The sequence below is a fragment of the Megalobrama amblycephala genome, linkage group LG3 (genome assembly GCF_018812025.1).
Source record: "Megalobrama amblycephala isolate DHTTF-2021 linkage group LG3, ASM1881202v1, whole genome shotgun sequence".
Classification (NCBI taxonomy): domain Eukaryota; kingdom Metazoa; phylum Chordata; class Actinopteri; order Cypriniformes; family Xenocyprididae; genus Megalobrama; species Megalobrama amblycephala.
Window position 1 is genome coordinate 2,218,025 of NC_063046.1, and position 16,132 is coordinate 2,234,156.

The 16,132-nt window shown below is 38.8% G+C and overlaps 1 protein-coding gene and 1 long non-coding RNA gene across 2 annotated transcripts in view; one reads left to right on the forward strand and one right to left on the reverse strand.

The window, feature by feature from the left end:
• Window positions 1-16,132, forward strand: part of wnt9a (wingless-type MMTV integration site family, member 9A) — a 171,758-nt gene that overhangs the window by 132,216 nt on the left and 23,410 nt on the right. The gene's annotated exons all lie outside the window — the stretch shown is intronic.
• Window positions 5,588-15,290, reverse strand: LOC125264267. The gene is made up of 3 exons (XR_007184046.1): window positions 14,864-15,290; window positions 13,859-13,891; window positions 5,588-7,782 (listed from the first exon to the last, which is right to left on the reverse strand). It is a non-coding gene; the product is annotated as an uncharacterized LOC125264267 (long non-coding RNA).

Genomic DNA, 16,132 nt, shown 5'->3' on the forward strand with positions numbered 1-16,132 from the left:
ATGAAGATTCATGCTTTCTCACATATGGCCTTCCTAAACAAAACGTTTATTAGAAATTTAAAATCAATACATTGTTTTATGTGTCCGAGTAGGCAGAATGATTTTAACATCACTTTGAAGCAAAAACTCTAGACTAAAATATACAGTTCCCAAAAGTCTTGTGAAAAAATGTTTAGTATGATTTTTGAGGCCTTATTTCAGTGACTTTAAAAAAAAAAAAAAAATGCATATATGGAATTCTCTCAAAAATACAAACATGTACATACTTGTTGCTCACATATTATTGTAGTCTAGTTTGCGCTGAACAGTGTAATAAGACTTTTGTCATTAATATGTTTAAAAGCAACTGCTTTTTTGCACAAATGTCAGGGCATGTCAAAACTACTCCAGGACCAGAAAATTAGCATCAGACCCTAGAGCAGTGGTCGGCAATAGGCAGCCCGCGGGCCAAAACTGTTTTGATAGCGGCTGGTTCTGAAATAGATCTCTGTCTCGAAGTGCTGTCTAATATTATCACCATGTCTACACCAGGCGTGCAGCGCCGCAACAGCTAAAAGCTGTATACACTGAACACAACAAATCGACCGTTGCAAAGCACTTGGACTACATCAGAAACAGAATGGGGAATCCATATATTGTCAGGAATGTAATGTGTTGTGTTGTGTTGTGTCGCGCCACTCCGCAGCGCATCCAGTGTGGACAATGTCATTATATTGGGCTCTATTATCTTTTGTAGCGTTGCGTCGTGCCGCTCACTTCCAGTGTCGGTGTTATATTCTTTGAAAACAGCAACAACTTTGTTGCGGATGAGACACACCGGCTTTGCATTCACAAAGCTAGGTAGGATGAATGCAAATGCGCAGGATTTTTTTTCACATTGCAGCAAAACAGACTTAAAATACTGCATCATTTTTTGTCATAGAGACAGAAGTCATATATCAATTGAAACAATAGAATGTCTTCTTTTATTTGTGTACACTCAGAGTAAAAACAAAATGGTGTGCTTTTTGCAAAATAAAGAAAACTAACATGATGCTCTGTCGTCTCCCTCTTAACGAAGAGAGATTCAAGTCGTTTGCGAGTCAGCTCATTATCCACTAATTCAGCCACACCCACGGAGCTCACGCTCTATTCAGACGCAAATTCTGAGGCAATACATGCATACATCGTCGCAATCGTGTATTTATTATCTTCAAAAGTGTCTATCTGCATGTTATAGCCATGGTTATAGTGATCTCTGGAAGCCTCTGTTAGTTCCTGGAATGTCACATGGTATGCCTGTTCTTCATCACAAGTCATTTGTGGACTAAATGTGCACAGAGCGCCCTCCGGCTGCAAGTATGAATTGAAAACACAGTACATCATAGTATCCAGCGCTCATAGTGATGATGATAAATATTGAATAAATATTAGTCCTCTGTATAGAAAATTGACATAAACATATGAGAATCCATCACCATTTCTCCAAATGTGCATGCTTTTAAGCTAGAAGCCCTTATGGATGTTGTTTTGTCAAGTGTTTGCATGACAAACATACAGGAGTTTTTTTTTTATCAATGAATGTGGCTGACACTCATATTTCAAAGAAAAGGTAACGACTCTGTTTTTTCATATTCATAACTCCTGGCGGATATTAAGAAATTACGGTCACTATAAGATTTTAAGAGTAAAACAGAGGTCAAAATGTGAAGCTTGAGTCTTAGATCTTTTTAATGATGTATAGTTTGTCAACTGCACATTAACATTTAGGCTATTTAATATAACAAATATAATAGCCTATATGAAATGCCATAGAGGTAATATGACTGTTCAGACGTTTTCATCACAGATATACATTATATTTTAAAGTATAATAAAATAGAAAACCATTATTTTAAATTGTAATAATATTTCACAGTATTGCTGTTTTTTTCTGTATTTTGATATACAGCATGATGAGCATGAGACTTAATTTTAAAAACATTATAATAGTAATGCATCCGATCTTTTGACTGGTACTGTAATTTAAACTATAATAGGCCTATACAAAATTTTCTTCACATAATGTGCAATAATACATGCATGCATAAGATCACAAAAATCATGTTTTCTGTCAAGAGTGGACATTATATTAACATTAATACAATAGCTGATACGATCCTGTTATCAGCATGTTCACAGAGGGTTTTTTCACATAGCCTACCTGACTGAAAGGGCTCATTATGTGGGTCATTATGTGGCTCATTATGTCAGTAATCACAGCATTATTCATGAGGATTCACACCTCCTTGAATACTGTCTTACTTGGCAAAAAGTGTCTTAAAAAATTTAAATCAAAATATTGTTTTATATGAACCAGTAGGCAGGATAATTTTTACAACATTTTGAAGCAAAAATTCTAGTCTACAACCTCCAATACCCAGAAGTCTTGTGAACACATATTTATTATTGTTTTTTTGGCCTTAATACATAGATGTTCCTCATATATTATGATAGCCTACTTCGTGCTGAGTACAGTGTAATGAAACTTTTGCCATTAATATGTTTATGAACAACTGAAAAAAGCACAAATGTCAGGGCATGTCAAAACTTTTCCAGGGCCCCAAACCAGCCTCAGACTCCAGAAAGTTAACATCACTCTGCACATGACGTAATAGCGTATCTCCAGCACACAACAAACACAACAGCACAACACAAACAATTTAAAAAAAATGCAGTTTAGTGTGTGAGGATGCCAAGGAATAATTCTGAGTGTTAAAGTGATAGTAGGCTATGTTAAATAATTATTACAATAAGTCAGGATCCATTTTATCCTTTGACTATGTTCTCGCCCACCATCTAGTGGCGATTTTTTTTTTTTTTTTTGGCCCGATGCCAAATTTAATTGCAGACTCCTGCCCAAGAGGGTTAATGACAGAATTTTCATTTTTGGGTGGACTAACCCTTTAAAATTTTTCAGATTCTGCAATGTGATGTAAACTTTTGAGCACAACTATATGTGTGTGTGATACGGTCAGTACAGCAGGCCATCAATAGGGGTCTATCATCCTCTACCATTCTCATCTTGTGGAAACTTGTGGTTTAAAGTGTTCCTATCACTAATGGCATGACATATGATAGTAAAATGTAATGATAATACAAAGCAATTTTGTTACATAGACAGCAATAAGAATGGAAAAAGTTAAAGCAAGTAAAAGTGATTTCTTGCTAGTTCAATGACTGAATAAAATACAAGATAATCTGGGTAACTGAATGGTATTCAAACAAAAACTTTTTCTGTGTGCAAGTTACCTGATTGATGACTTTGTTATTTGAAGAGCAATGAATAGCAGCATTTACCACCTGGCCTAAAAACATTTTATATATATATATATATATATATATATATATATATATATATATATATATATATATATATATATATATATATATATATATATATATATAGATAGATAGATAGATAGATAGATAGATAGATAGATAGATAGATAGATAGATAGATAGATAGATAGATAGATAGATAGTGTCACAGAACCCTTGTTTCCCTGGACTTCATATCCCATAATCCTCCTGTTTCCACACCTGCACTCACTTCCCTCGTCAGCTCCTCATCAGCACTCATCACCTGCACCTGGACTCTATTGTCAGCACTCCCCATATATTGCACTCACTCCCTTCACTCCTCGTCCGTTCTCTGTTTTGTTAAGATGTATGTTGGGTGATCTCTGCCTTCTGTTTAATAAATGTATTGTTCGTATTGTGGAAATCCGTATCAGCCTCATCTCTACACCAGCATACGTAACAGAAGAACGGACCAAAAAACAACCGGATTTTCCACAGGGAAAAAAAAATGGAGAGTTTCACCGGCTCCCTGGATCCAGCTCCTCCAACGCCTCTCACCCTGACAGCCAGCGATCGCCTTATCGGGCTCCTGCAGGTAGGTCGTTCGCTGGAGAGGTATGTGGAGGAGTTCGTAGAGCTCGCTTATTTGACAGATTGGTCGGATGCTCAGTTGATCGACCTGTTTTTGGATGGACTGGATGAGAACACTATTCGCTTTATTGAACCTAACGATTATGTTTCCTTAACTGATGCTATAAATTTAGTTTTGTATTTAAATTGCTCCGAATTCTTAGTCCAAGAGGTTCAGAATGTTGGGTGTTCCTCTCGTCCAGTCCTTCCAAAAACACGGTCAGCCCGGCCAGTCTGCCAAGCTCCGGCTTCCTCCACATACCCTTCCAGCGAACTCCCTGCCTGCCCCATGCTGGACCCACATTCCTCTACTGGGCCCAGTAAGCGGAGGAGGAGGAAGAAAGCGGCTCCAGTGTCTCCAGAGCCCGCTCCAGTGTCTCCAAAGCCTGCTTCAGTATCTCCAGAGCCCGCTCCAGTGTCTCCAGAGCCCGCTCCAGTGTCTCCAGAGCCCTACGAGCCCTCTGCTCCAGCCGCCGCCTACGAGCCCTCTGCTCCAGCCGCCGCCTACGAGCCCTCTGCTCCAGCCGCCGCCTACGAGCCCTCTGCTCCAGCCGCCGCCTACGAGCCCTCTGCTCCAGCCGCCGCCTACGAGCCCTCTGCTCCAGCCGCCGCCTACGAGCCCTCTGCTCCAGCCGCCGAGCCTGCCGCTCCAGCCGCCGCCGCTCCAGCCGCCGCCGCTCCAGCCGCCGCCGCCGAGCCTGCCGCTCCAGCCGCCGCCGCCGAGCCAGTTGCTCCAGCCGCCGCCGCCGAGCCAGTCGCTCCAGCCGCCGCCGCCGAGCCAGCCGCTCCTGCCACCACCGAGCCCTTTATTATGAACTTTGTAAAGACTGTTTTCCCTCCCTGCCTCCCTCTCCCGCCTCCCATGTGTGTCTTCACTGAACCTTCACCTCAAGCCCCCTCGCCCAGATCAAGCCCCCTCGCCCAAGGCGATTACCTTCACCCCGGCTCCAACCTCCCTCTGCTCCACCGTTGCCCATCAGTCCACCAGCTTCACCAGTATCCATCCTGCCTCCACTCACACCTTGTTCACTCGTCGGCCTGCCCTCCCCTCTGGACTACACTCCTCCGTCTCCGCTCCGTCACTCCGTCCCTCGGATTCAGTTGGCCTCCTCACTCCCACCGGTGTTCGTTTTGTTGGCTGTCCTCCTGCTTCCACTGCGGCCTACTGGAGCCCCGGCTGCGCTTCGGTCGGCGGAGCCTACGGTTCCGCCATCACCCGCCAGTCCTTCAGCGACGCCTGGGCTCAACGCCTCAAAGGCTTCGGCTCCTGACCCGCCATGGCTGCCCGCTGCACCTGACCCGCCATGTATGCCCGCTGCATGTCTGCCCGCTGCACCTGACCCGCCATGGCTGCCTTCAGCCCCTGACCCGCCATGGCTGCCTTCAGCCCCTGACCCGCCATGGCTGCCTTCAGCCCCTGACCCGCCATGGTTGCCTTCAGCCCCTGACCCGCCATGGCTTTTGAACCTGCCCTGGAGACCTCCACTCCAGTCTGCTCCTCCCCCTGCACCAGCTTGAGGTCTCCAGGGCGCCCGCCCCCCTCCCGGTTGTTTCGTCTACGGCGCGAGGACGCGCTTACCGGGACGGGGGGGGGTAATGTCACAGAACCCTTGTTTCCCTGGACTTCATATCCCATAATCCTCCTGTTTCCACACCTGCACTCACTTCCCTCGTCAGCTCCTCATCAGCACTCATCACCTGCACCTGGACTCTATTGTCAGCACTCCCCATATATTGCACTCACTCCCTTCACTCCTCGTCCTTTCTCTGTTTTGTTAAGATGTATGTTGGGTGATCTCTGCCTTCTGTTTAATAAATGTATTGTTCGTATTGTGGAAATCCGTATCAGCCTCATCTCTACACCAGCATACGTAACAGATAGATAGATAGATAGATAGATAGATATATATATAGAGAGAGAGAGTAAATTACACCATAATAGAACAACAGGAGTGAAATTTACACTGCACTTTAACCAGTGTTGGGGCTAGTAACTCAAAAAAGTAATATATTACATATTACTCTCAAAAATAGTAATGCCTTACTTTACTTTATTACTCCCTGGAGAAAGTAACTAGTTATATTACTAGTAAAAAATTTTTTTTTTTTTCTTAATTACTCTATAATTGCCTGAGATGCATCAGATGGAGGGAGAACATATAAAGGAGGAGTGTTCTTTAGGGTCTTTATTACGCCAACAACAGACTGGCACTGTCTAGCACAAATAACTACAAACAACTGTGACAAGTCCAGATGTCAGCGGTCGTTGACACATACTCAGTGCTCTCAAACATTTTCTTCAGCTCACTTTCCATCATGGCGTAACATTTATCTAGGTACATTGCGAAGGTTTTCCTGTCGGAAAACGGCTGGTCTGTCCCTGCTATCGGTATTTTGCAGAGTATCTTTCTAAAAGACAGCGATTCGACGGTAGAAAGAGGTAACATTTCTTCTACTACGTACGAGGCAACAAGCTTATTTATCTCAGATTTTGATGTTGGTAGTACTTTATGTTCAAATGAAAGTTTTTGCTGCTTGTGGGGCTGCTCGTTCATGTCACTCTGTCGCTTCGAAACAAGCTTGATGTGTCCGTGCTGTCGCTGCATGTGCTTCTTCAAGTTGGAGGTAGAGTTACAAGCGGTGGAGAGCAGCTTTCTCCCCGGGCAGAGTGTGCACTTCACCGTCAAGTTATTTTCCTTCCGTTGAACATATTCAAAATAATGACTGAATCTCCACCCGTCGAAACTAGCTTTCTGTTGCTGGGAACCTTCCTCTGAAAAAGAGCTTGCCGTTGTTGACGCTTCCATTTTTCCCCATCTGTCTTTGAGGGTGCCGCTCTGCTGCTGGCTGCCGGGTGTCGACCAATCGGTGATGGTAAATGATACCTCGTGCCAAACCCAGACCAATCACTGTTCCATTCACGCCCTCCTCCCCTTCCCTTCTGTTCTCTGTGTTGTGTGCCTTGTGTGTGATGAAGGTGCTACTGGTAAATGTAACGCAAGTAACTAGCTCGGGAAAACTGTAATAATATTACCATTTTCAGACGAGTAATGCCTTACACTACCAGTTACTGAAAAAAGTAATATTATTACTTTGTACATAACTTGTACATTACTTTGTAACGCGTTACACCCATCACTGACTTTAACAAATATGAAATATTTTATTTTAAGTATGTTGGTAAAACACCTTTTCTGTCCTTGGCCGCCTCACATGAATCAACAGTCAGCTGCAGCTCTTCCTTCAGTGCTGTATTTGAAGCCTCTGAGGACAGTTGAGAATAAAGTGTCATTTTGATTTGTCAGAGAGAAATAAGATAACAACTAATGCACACTAGCTAGACTAGCATTAATTAATAAACGTGAATATTTTACTTATACCTTCTTAGAAATGTATGTAGCAGTTGCTAAGTACCAGTTAGCAATTTATCAAACTAGCTAATTTAAGCTAGACTATTTTTACAACATACACACACCTAATTTAATTCAACAAAACTTAATCTTATGTTTTTGGTAACTACTCTATTTAAAATTGTTTTATGAATTTGCACTTACCTTCACTTCGTCTGATATAAACCTCTGAAAATACGCTGTCCGCACATGCAATAACTGAAAGGCAAGCGGCCTAGAAAATGTGGTTTAGAAAAAAATTATATAACCTTGAAAAAACTTTTGATGTTGTGTTATGTAAACATGTTATTTACAATGATTTTGTGAATTCACACTTACCTTCTTATAATGTAAATCTCTCTGATGAAAATACCGGACACTGTCAGCGGGCTGAATGGAGAAGATTTGCATGGAGCAGGAACGAACGACTTGCAATGTCAGGCTAGAAAATACAGTTTGAAAAAGTAAAAAAAAAAAAAAAAAAAAAGATACAACATTGAAATTTTGATGTTATGTTCTGGCATACACGTTATTTAAAATAGTATTATGAATTCACGCTTGCCAAACAGTGAATCGGAGCGCCAAAGTCACGCAATTTCAGCAGTTAAGCCGTTTGATTGGAGATCCGAATCACTAATTTGATACAAAAGATTCATAAAGCTCAGAAGCTTCATGAAGCAGTGTTTTGAAATATTACTTAAGGAATATTGCTTAAGGGCCTAATGTTTAATAGCTGGTTTGCTGCTTATATCCATCAATGTTTGATTGATAAACTGTGAAATGCTGTTGGCTGTTATTGTGTGATGAGAGTTTCATCTATTTTGCAAACTCTCATGTTTATCACCCGTTTGTAAAGCAAAACGTGATTGGTTGTAGTGAAAGTGTACTGCGATTGGTCAGAGCAACGTTGCCGTTATCTGATTGGCTTGAGTCAGTGGGTGGAGTAGACCTATTTGTGGATTTGTCTGCAGTCATGACGCTACAAATGTTTCAAAATCCACAAATGCGTGAGGTGATTCACAAATGCACAGAAAGCAATTCACAAATGTACAGGTGGTGATTCACAAATGATTGCAGGCAGAGTTGTGCTTGTGACATAAAAACATATTTGTGAATATGTTTTTTATTTGCAAATCTCATTTTATTTATTTGCGAATTTAATTAATTTTTGTGAAACTCCCAACATATATTTGTGGATCTCATTCTATTCATTTGTGCATACGATTATTTTTTTGTGAATTTCTTTACATTTATTTGTGGATCATAATCTATTTATTTGGAAAATTGCAACAATTCTACCCCCATAAGCATTGGCACGTTTTCAGAGAAACGTGATTAACGAAAAACGAAGCCTCACTTCCTTTCCTTTCCAGTCACGTGAATGCTTAACTTTGCATGAACCAAGACCAGTACTATATGGAAGTACAAGTCCATTTACTAACATTTTAAATAAATAAGCCTATAGCCATATTATATTATCATATATTCAACATTTGTAACATGTATTCTGTCATATAAACAGTATAAAATCAATCACAGCCCAAATTACTTGCCTCATACAACTCAGTAGATATTAGTATTATTATAATTATTGTTTTTGTTGATCCATTTCATTTAAATTTTTTGCCACAATTTGATATGTGAATTATAAGAAAACTTAACACATTTAGCATCGTCAGGCTTTTATTTGTGCTTAATGGATAAAACAACGGAGCTGCACACTCAGGTTTATGGCCCGTTGGACTGTCTGAATGCTGATTTCCAGAGAATAGCAAGGAGAGACAGGATGGCTTTCTTAAATGAACAATGTAAAGAAATAGAGGAAAACAATAGAATGGGAAAGACTAGAGATCTTTTCAAGGAAATTGGAGCTATGAAGGGAACATTCCATCCAAAGATAGGCATGATAAAAGACAAAAACGGTTGGGACCTAACAGAAGCAGAAGAGATAAAGAGGAGGTGGCAAAAATACACAGAAGAGTTATACAAGAAACATACTAATATGTCTGATAGCTATGATGGTGTGGTTGATGACCTCAAGCCAGACATCCTGGAAAGTGAAGTCAAGTGGGCTTTAAGAAGCATTTCTAACAACAAAGCTAGCGGAAGTGTTGGTATTCCAGTTGAGCTGTTTAAAATCCTAAAAGATGACACTGTTAATGTGCTGCACACAATATGTCAGCAAATTTGGAAAACTCAACAGTGGTCACAGGATTGGAAAAGGTCAGTTTATATTCCAATCCCGAAGAAAGGAAATGCCAAAGAATGTGCAAACTACCGCACAATTGCGCTTATTTCACACGCTAGCAAGGTTATGCTCAAAATCCTGCAAGCTAGGCTTCAGCAGTATGTGAACCGAGAACTACCAGAAGTACAAGCTGGGTTTCGTAGAGGCAGAGGGACTAGAGATCAAATTGCCAACATTCGCTGGATTATGGAGAAAGTTCCAGAAAGACATCTACTACTTCTTCATTGATTATGCTAAAGCCTTTGATTGTGTGGATCACAACTAATTATGGCAAGTTCTTAAAGTAATGGGAGTACCAGACCATCTAATCTATCTTCTAAGAAACCTATATGTGGGTCAAGAAGCAACAGTTAGCACCAGACATGGAACAACTAATTGGTTTAAAATTGGGAAAGGAGTACGACAAGGCTGTATATTGTCCCCCTACCTGTTTAACTTATACGCAGAGTACATCATGCAAAATGTGGGGCTGGATGAATCACAAGCCGGAATTAAAATTGCTGGGAGAAATATCAACAACCTCAGATATGCAGATGATACCACTCTAATGGCAGAAAGCAAAGAGGACTTAAAGAGCCTCTTGATGAGAGTAAAAGAAGAGAGTGTAAAAGTTGGCTTGAAACTCAACATTTAAAAACTAAGATATTGGCATCTGCTCCAATTACTTCATGGCAAATTGAAGGTTAAAAGATGGAAGTATTTACATATTTTGTGTTCTTGGGCTCTAAGATCACTGTAGATTGTGACTGTAGCCATGAAATTAAAAGGCGCTTGCTATACGGGAGAAAAGCTATGACAAATTTAGATAACATACTAAAAAGCAGAGACATCACCTTGCCGACAAAGGTTCATATAGTCAAGGCTATGGTCTTCCCAGTAGCAATGTATGGCTGTGAGAGTTGGATCATGAGGAAGGCTGAGCGCCGAAAAATTGATGCTCTCAAACTGTAGTGCTGGTGAAGACTTTTGAGAGTCCCTTGGACTGCAATGAGATCAAATCAGTCAGTCCTAAAGGAAATCAACCCTGACTGCTCATTGGAAGGACAGATACTGAAGCTAAAGCTTAAATACTTCGGCCACCTAATGAGAAGAGAAGAATCACTATAAAAGACCTTGATGTTAGGATTGATTGAAGGCAAATGGAGAAGGGGAAGACAGAGGATGAGATGGTTAGATAGCATTACAGATGCGATGAATATGAATATGGGCAGACTCAAGGAGATCGTGGAAGACAGAGAGACTTGGCATGCTGTGCTTCATGGGGTTGCAAAGAGTCGGGCACAACTGGGTGACTAAACAGCAACAAGTTAAATTTAGCTGTTTTAGAGAGTGTTTACTCATTTTGAGCCCGTTTTTAAACATGAACTATCTGTAATGTCATTGTTCATGTGTGGAAAAAGCGACAAAACTAAACTAGCCAATCAGATATCTTTTCACCCATATCCCCCAAGCCAGCACACGCACACACATAAACATTTGACTTTACAACACACAAACGCACACCTTTATTTATTCTCATTTTTTTCTTGCTTTCTTAATATGCCACGAGTGTACTCAGACAGATTTTAATAATCAATTTAAAAATTATGTAAAAAAAATTTAAATCGCATTAATGAGACATCGGCATCTGATCGCAAATGCTCTCCGATCCTGGCCACTCTGCATGGGCTTTCTAGGACCTTTATTTATTTAGGCTGAACATTTCGGGCTACACCCAGATAGCACATTGACATAGAATCAACCTAGATCAATGTTTCTCATGACATCAAAGACCAACGTCAGAATTCGAAAACCATTCAAAACTAACGTAAAATCGACGCAGATGGTTTGCTTACCTCATGCTGAAACGACGTTGATATCAGTTGAATGAAACAACGCTACACATATTCAACATGAAATCGATCTGGTTTGATTACCTCACGTTGAAACTGTGTTGATTTCAGTTGGTTAAAAGCTTTATACAATTAACACGTTTTCTGTTTTAAAAATCTCAAATACTTAATACTAATAGATAAATTAGCCTGTTGTAATAATCACACATCACATTCAGTTAACATTGTTTTACTATTTACAAAATACAGTTACAGATAGCCTACAACCTTCTATATACAAACCTTCAATATGACTAATAGAAAAGGCAGTTACATTCAAAAACACACAAAGAGGTATGACAGTAAATTACAGGCTAATATAAACTTCTCAAGTTAAAAAAAAAATTAAAAGCAATATTTACTCAAGAATAAAACTGGTCATGTTCTTTTGTACCAAACATGTTATTTTTATTGGAGCAAAAAAAAAAAAAAAAAGGAGATGTAAGGCAGAACATCAAGAGACTGACAGCCTGAGTCACAATTCACATCAGTTTCTTTTCTAATGGTGACTGAGACTATCTGACTCCCTCCTTTTGTCTTCCACAAAAATAAAGACATATGGGTGAGTTGTTGATTTATAAAGAAATCTTACCCTTGAGAATAGAGGACCGAAGAATATAGCAGATGAATTGTTTTTTCTTTGCAATTGAATGTAAGTTCCTTGCTCTTGTATTATCAGGAATGTAAACTCCTCAGGGGTGAAATAGGTGACAAAGATGTAACCCACAATTTCAATACCATAGGACAATGAACTATTTTAAAATTACTTTTTTAAATTTCAAAGTATGACCATTGGATGAGAAATACTGATTGGGTCAGCAGGGTCCAGCCATATCCCTTGTTAACAATTAAATATCACTTGTTTATATATTGATTATATACAAAATGAATAGTAGTTAATAAGATAGATGTGGTTTGGCATTGATAAAATTGCTGATTGGATTATAAGTCTATAGCCCCCAGCTGTAATCAGAATATCGACTCAAATTATGCATGTGCTGTATAATATCAAGTATTATTGTAGCAAAACTAAGCACCTGTGACAATGGAATTTGTAGAGAATATTTCAGTAAAGTCATCAAAATGTTTTAGGAGTTGAAAACTTAGTTCCTTTCTCTCTCAAAAACACAACACAACAGTTACACCTTTTAAATTTCGGAGTGTCTATTTACATAAAGTGCAAATAGCGTCCCTTGTTGGCAAACGCTATTTACACTAGCTTTTGGGCCACTCAAGTTTTAAAAAAGAAGCACAGAAGGCAACGTCTTTAGTGACAGCAGTAAAGGGAGTCGAGTAGGGAGTTCTATCAGGTCCAAATTGCAAAGAACTGATACTTTACATGGTGTAAATAGAATCTATCACTGTTTTCACCTAGTGTAAGAAAATGTGCTATTGTCACTTAGTGCAAATACAAATCACAAATTAAGAAACTCATAGGCTCAATTTTTTTTAGACTAAAATATTGATTGTAAAATAATAGCATTTATAATAAATAATTAGCTACTTTTCATTTCTTGCCAATTCTACAGTGCAAGGCAATTTCTGGGTGGTGCTGTGTTGATTTCTGATTGATTAATAATGACAAGAACAGGTTTATCACTGGATAGAGCACGTGTGTGAGTTGGATCTCACATACTGACGTTATATGTGAGATCTCGCATATCAGTTCACAAATAAAATTTGTTCATGACTTCACACTATTGATACAGGTGTGCAGCAACTGCAGAATAAAGGAGCGGTCACACTACGCTTTTCATTCCATTGACTTCCATTCATATCTTCCATTCCATTCATATTCCATTGACTTCCCACAAATGCGGGAGACATTTTCTCATGTGAAAAGTTTGGTTTGGTTTGGTTTAGTGAACTCTGACCTGCAAATTTGCATCATGCGAATATGTGCAAGGAGTAGAAAATCGATACACGAAGGTGTGACCTCTTGGCTGAATTTAAAAAAAAAAATTGTAGTAAAGTCGAGTAGATTGTATATTTTTATATTTTGAATATACTATTTGTTAAATTCATGTTTATAAAAAAAAAGACGCTTGACATCATATCACGACTGTTGCAGTGTCCAAAGAAAATTCACATGCTCAAACCCTATTGTGACCACGGCTTAAATGTGAGCATATGAATTTCTTAATTTGAGATTTGTAGAATAGGATTTGTGCACCACCAGAAAATAATTTGAAAAGGTATAACTGTTGTGTTGTTTGTGACAGAAAAAGAGAGAAAAAAGTTTGCAACTTCTAAAAAACCTTTTTCTCTGTGACTTTAAAACACGTTAATGGTGCCAGTTCAATAAAGTCCACAACATAATCTTCTATAGTTCTTTCTCCTTGACGGAGACACATTAATTGGGCAGATGGGTTCATTTTGGATGTGACAGAAACACTCACAAAAGCTGCTGGATCTCGGTATGGCGAAGTCTTCTGTAACAAAGCGGGAAACAGGTTTGAATCCAAATGCAGCTTTTATTAGATAAGAGTGTAGTCGTACAGTCCAGGTCAAAACAGGGGCAGACAGGAACAGCAAGGGACAGACAGAATCGTGGTCACAGTACAGGCAGAAGTCGAGGCAGGCAGATATCATTCACAGTCCAGGTAACAATATACAGTCCAAATGTATGCAGCAGAGAATCGTAACGGATAACAGACAGGATCGGTGGCAGACAGGCAGGCAGACAAACAGGATAATAACGCTCAGAGTTGTACACAAGGTGAAACAAGACTTCACAATGAGGTGGTGTGTGAGTGAGTCTTAAATAGTCCAGATAATAGGCTACAGGTATATGTGGCAAATGATGATTGGTGTGGAGTGTGCATGTGACAGGCAGGGAGGATTATGGGAAGTGTAGTCCAGGAATTGACAGGAATCGTAACACAGAGGTGAAATGCAGATAAGAGAAAGTTGAATATACAGAATATACATACAATCATTTCTTAACAGAATTTGTTTTAGGCTTGGTTAATTTTATATTGCTCAGTGTTACTTATGTTTGGATGTCAGAACCTTACAAACTGTAATAAAAATAATTTTGCAAAACAAAATAGCATGCATGGTGATAGGTAAAATATTTTGTGGGGTAACACTTTGGTATAGGGAACACATATTCACTGTTAACTTTTGCTTCAATAAACTCTTAATTTACTGCTTATTAATAGATAGTAAGGAAGTTGTAGCGTTTAATTTTTGGTATTGGGTAGGATTTAGGGATGTACATTAAGGTCATGCAGATTAAGTCATTAATATGTGCATTATAAGTACTAATAAACAGCCAATATGCAAGCAAATAAGCAGCTAGTTAAAAGTGAGAATTGTTCCCCATAATAAAGTGTTACCTTTTGTAGAAAAAAATGCGTAAGTTATTTAATGAGCTTTCTCAGTTCACCTGAGTTTCCTACCTCTCTGTCAGCAGCTCACCCTTGGACCTTTCCCCTCTGTTGCCTCCGTTTGTTGTAGAATTATTTTTTCACTCCTGAAATCACAGAAATGTTTTTTTCTTCAGTGTAATTGGTATTAAATTATTAAACATTAAACTTAATCATGGTAATTTGTTTACCATGAAAGATTAAAACACGTTTCATTTCAGTTTTCATGCTTCCTGTAAGTGATGTCATCGATAAACAGTACAGTGCATATTTGTTTACATAAATTAGCTCACTTCCAATTGACCCATTGACAGATTACCAGTAAAACCTTAACAAAACTATCAAAACCTCTCTTCTGCACATAAAAATGTGATTAAAAACTCAATGATCAACAAAATGAGTCACAGTGACCCAAATTTCAAAATTGAGATTTTGGTATCAATAGAAAGATGAGACAATAAGCTTTAAAATGATATCCTAGTCAAAGTCATACCTTGAATGGTTTTAAAGATATACCCATTTTAATTATGGTCGTCTGCCCTCTTTTTCCAATTGAAAACCTGAGAAAATCGCTTTTAAAGTTTTTTGCCCGTTTTTTTGTTGATATCTTTCAAAATCCATTGCATTTAAAGGGATAAACTATTTATTTTACAGCTTAATTTGACCAAAGACATTTTTATATATATATAAATGCTATTAAACCAGGCTGAAGCTCAAATTATTTTAAAGTATTTATTTGAATTAACCCTTTAAGACCTGAAGGCTTTTTTAGAGTTCTTTTTTTTTCTTTTTTCTGAGCGACACACACAAAAGTAAAGACTCATAACTCCAAAACTCTAGCAAGGAGAGTCAAAAGGTAGGTATCATTTGATACAAAACATTTTAAAATTTAAGAAAATATAAATTACATTACATTTGGACATTATCTTGCTGAGAAACAGCTGATAAAAGACAAAAAATATATATAATTTTTTAAAAATAATTTTTCTTTTTTTATTTGACATGGAATAACTCAGGAACACAATAAGATCGCTAAAAAAATCTTTTTTGGTGATGCTCTCCTATATGTGAGCTGCATCTGGTTCAAATTTCGTGGTGATATTATAAAGAATAGTTTGAAAAATTGTTGTTCATTTTTTCCGCAGCCAGGTGGCGCCAACGGGCGGTAAACTCCAGTTTAGAGGTGCTTCTCAGCACTCGTTAGGAGTTTTTCAAAATGGTTAGATGCATTAAAAAGATGAGATTCTAAGCTTTAAAATGATATCTATTATGTGTTATTCCACTTTGGAAAACGAACATGGA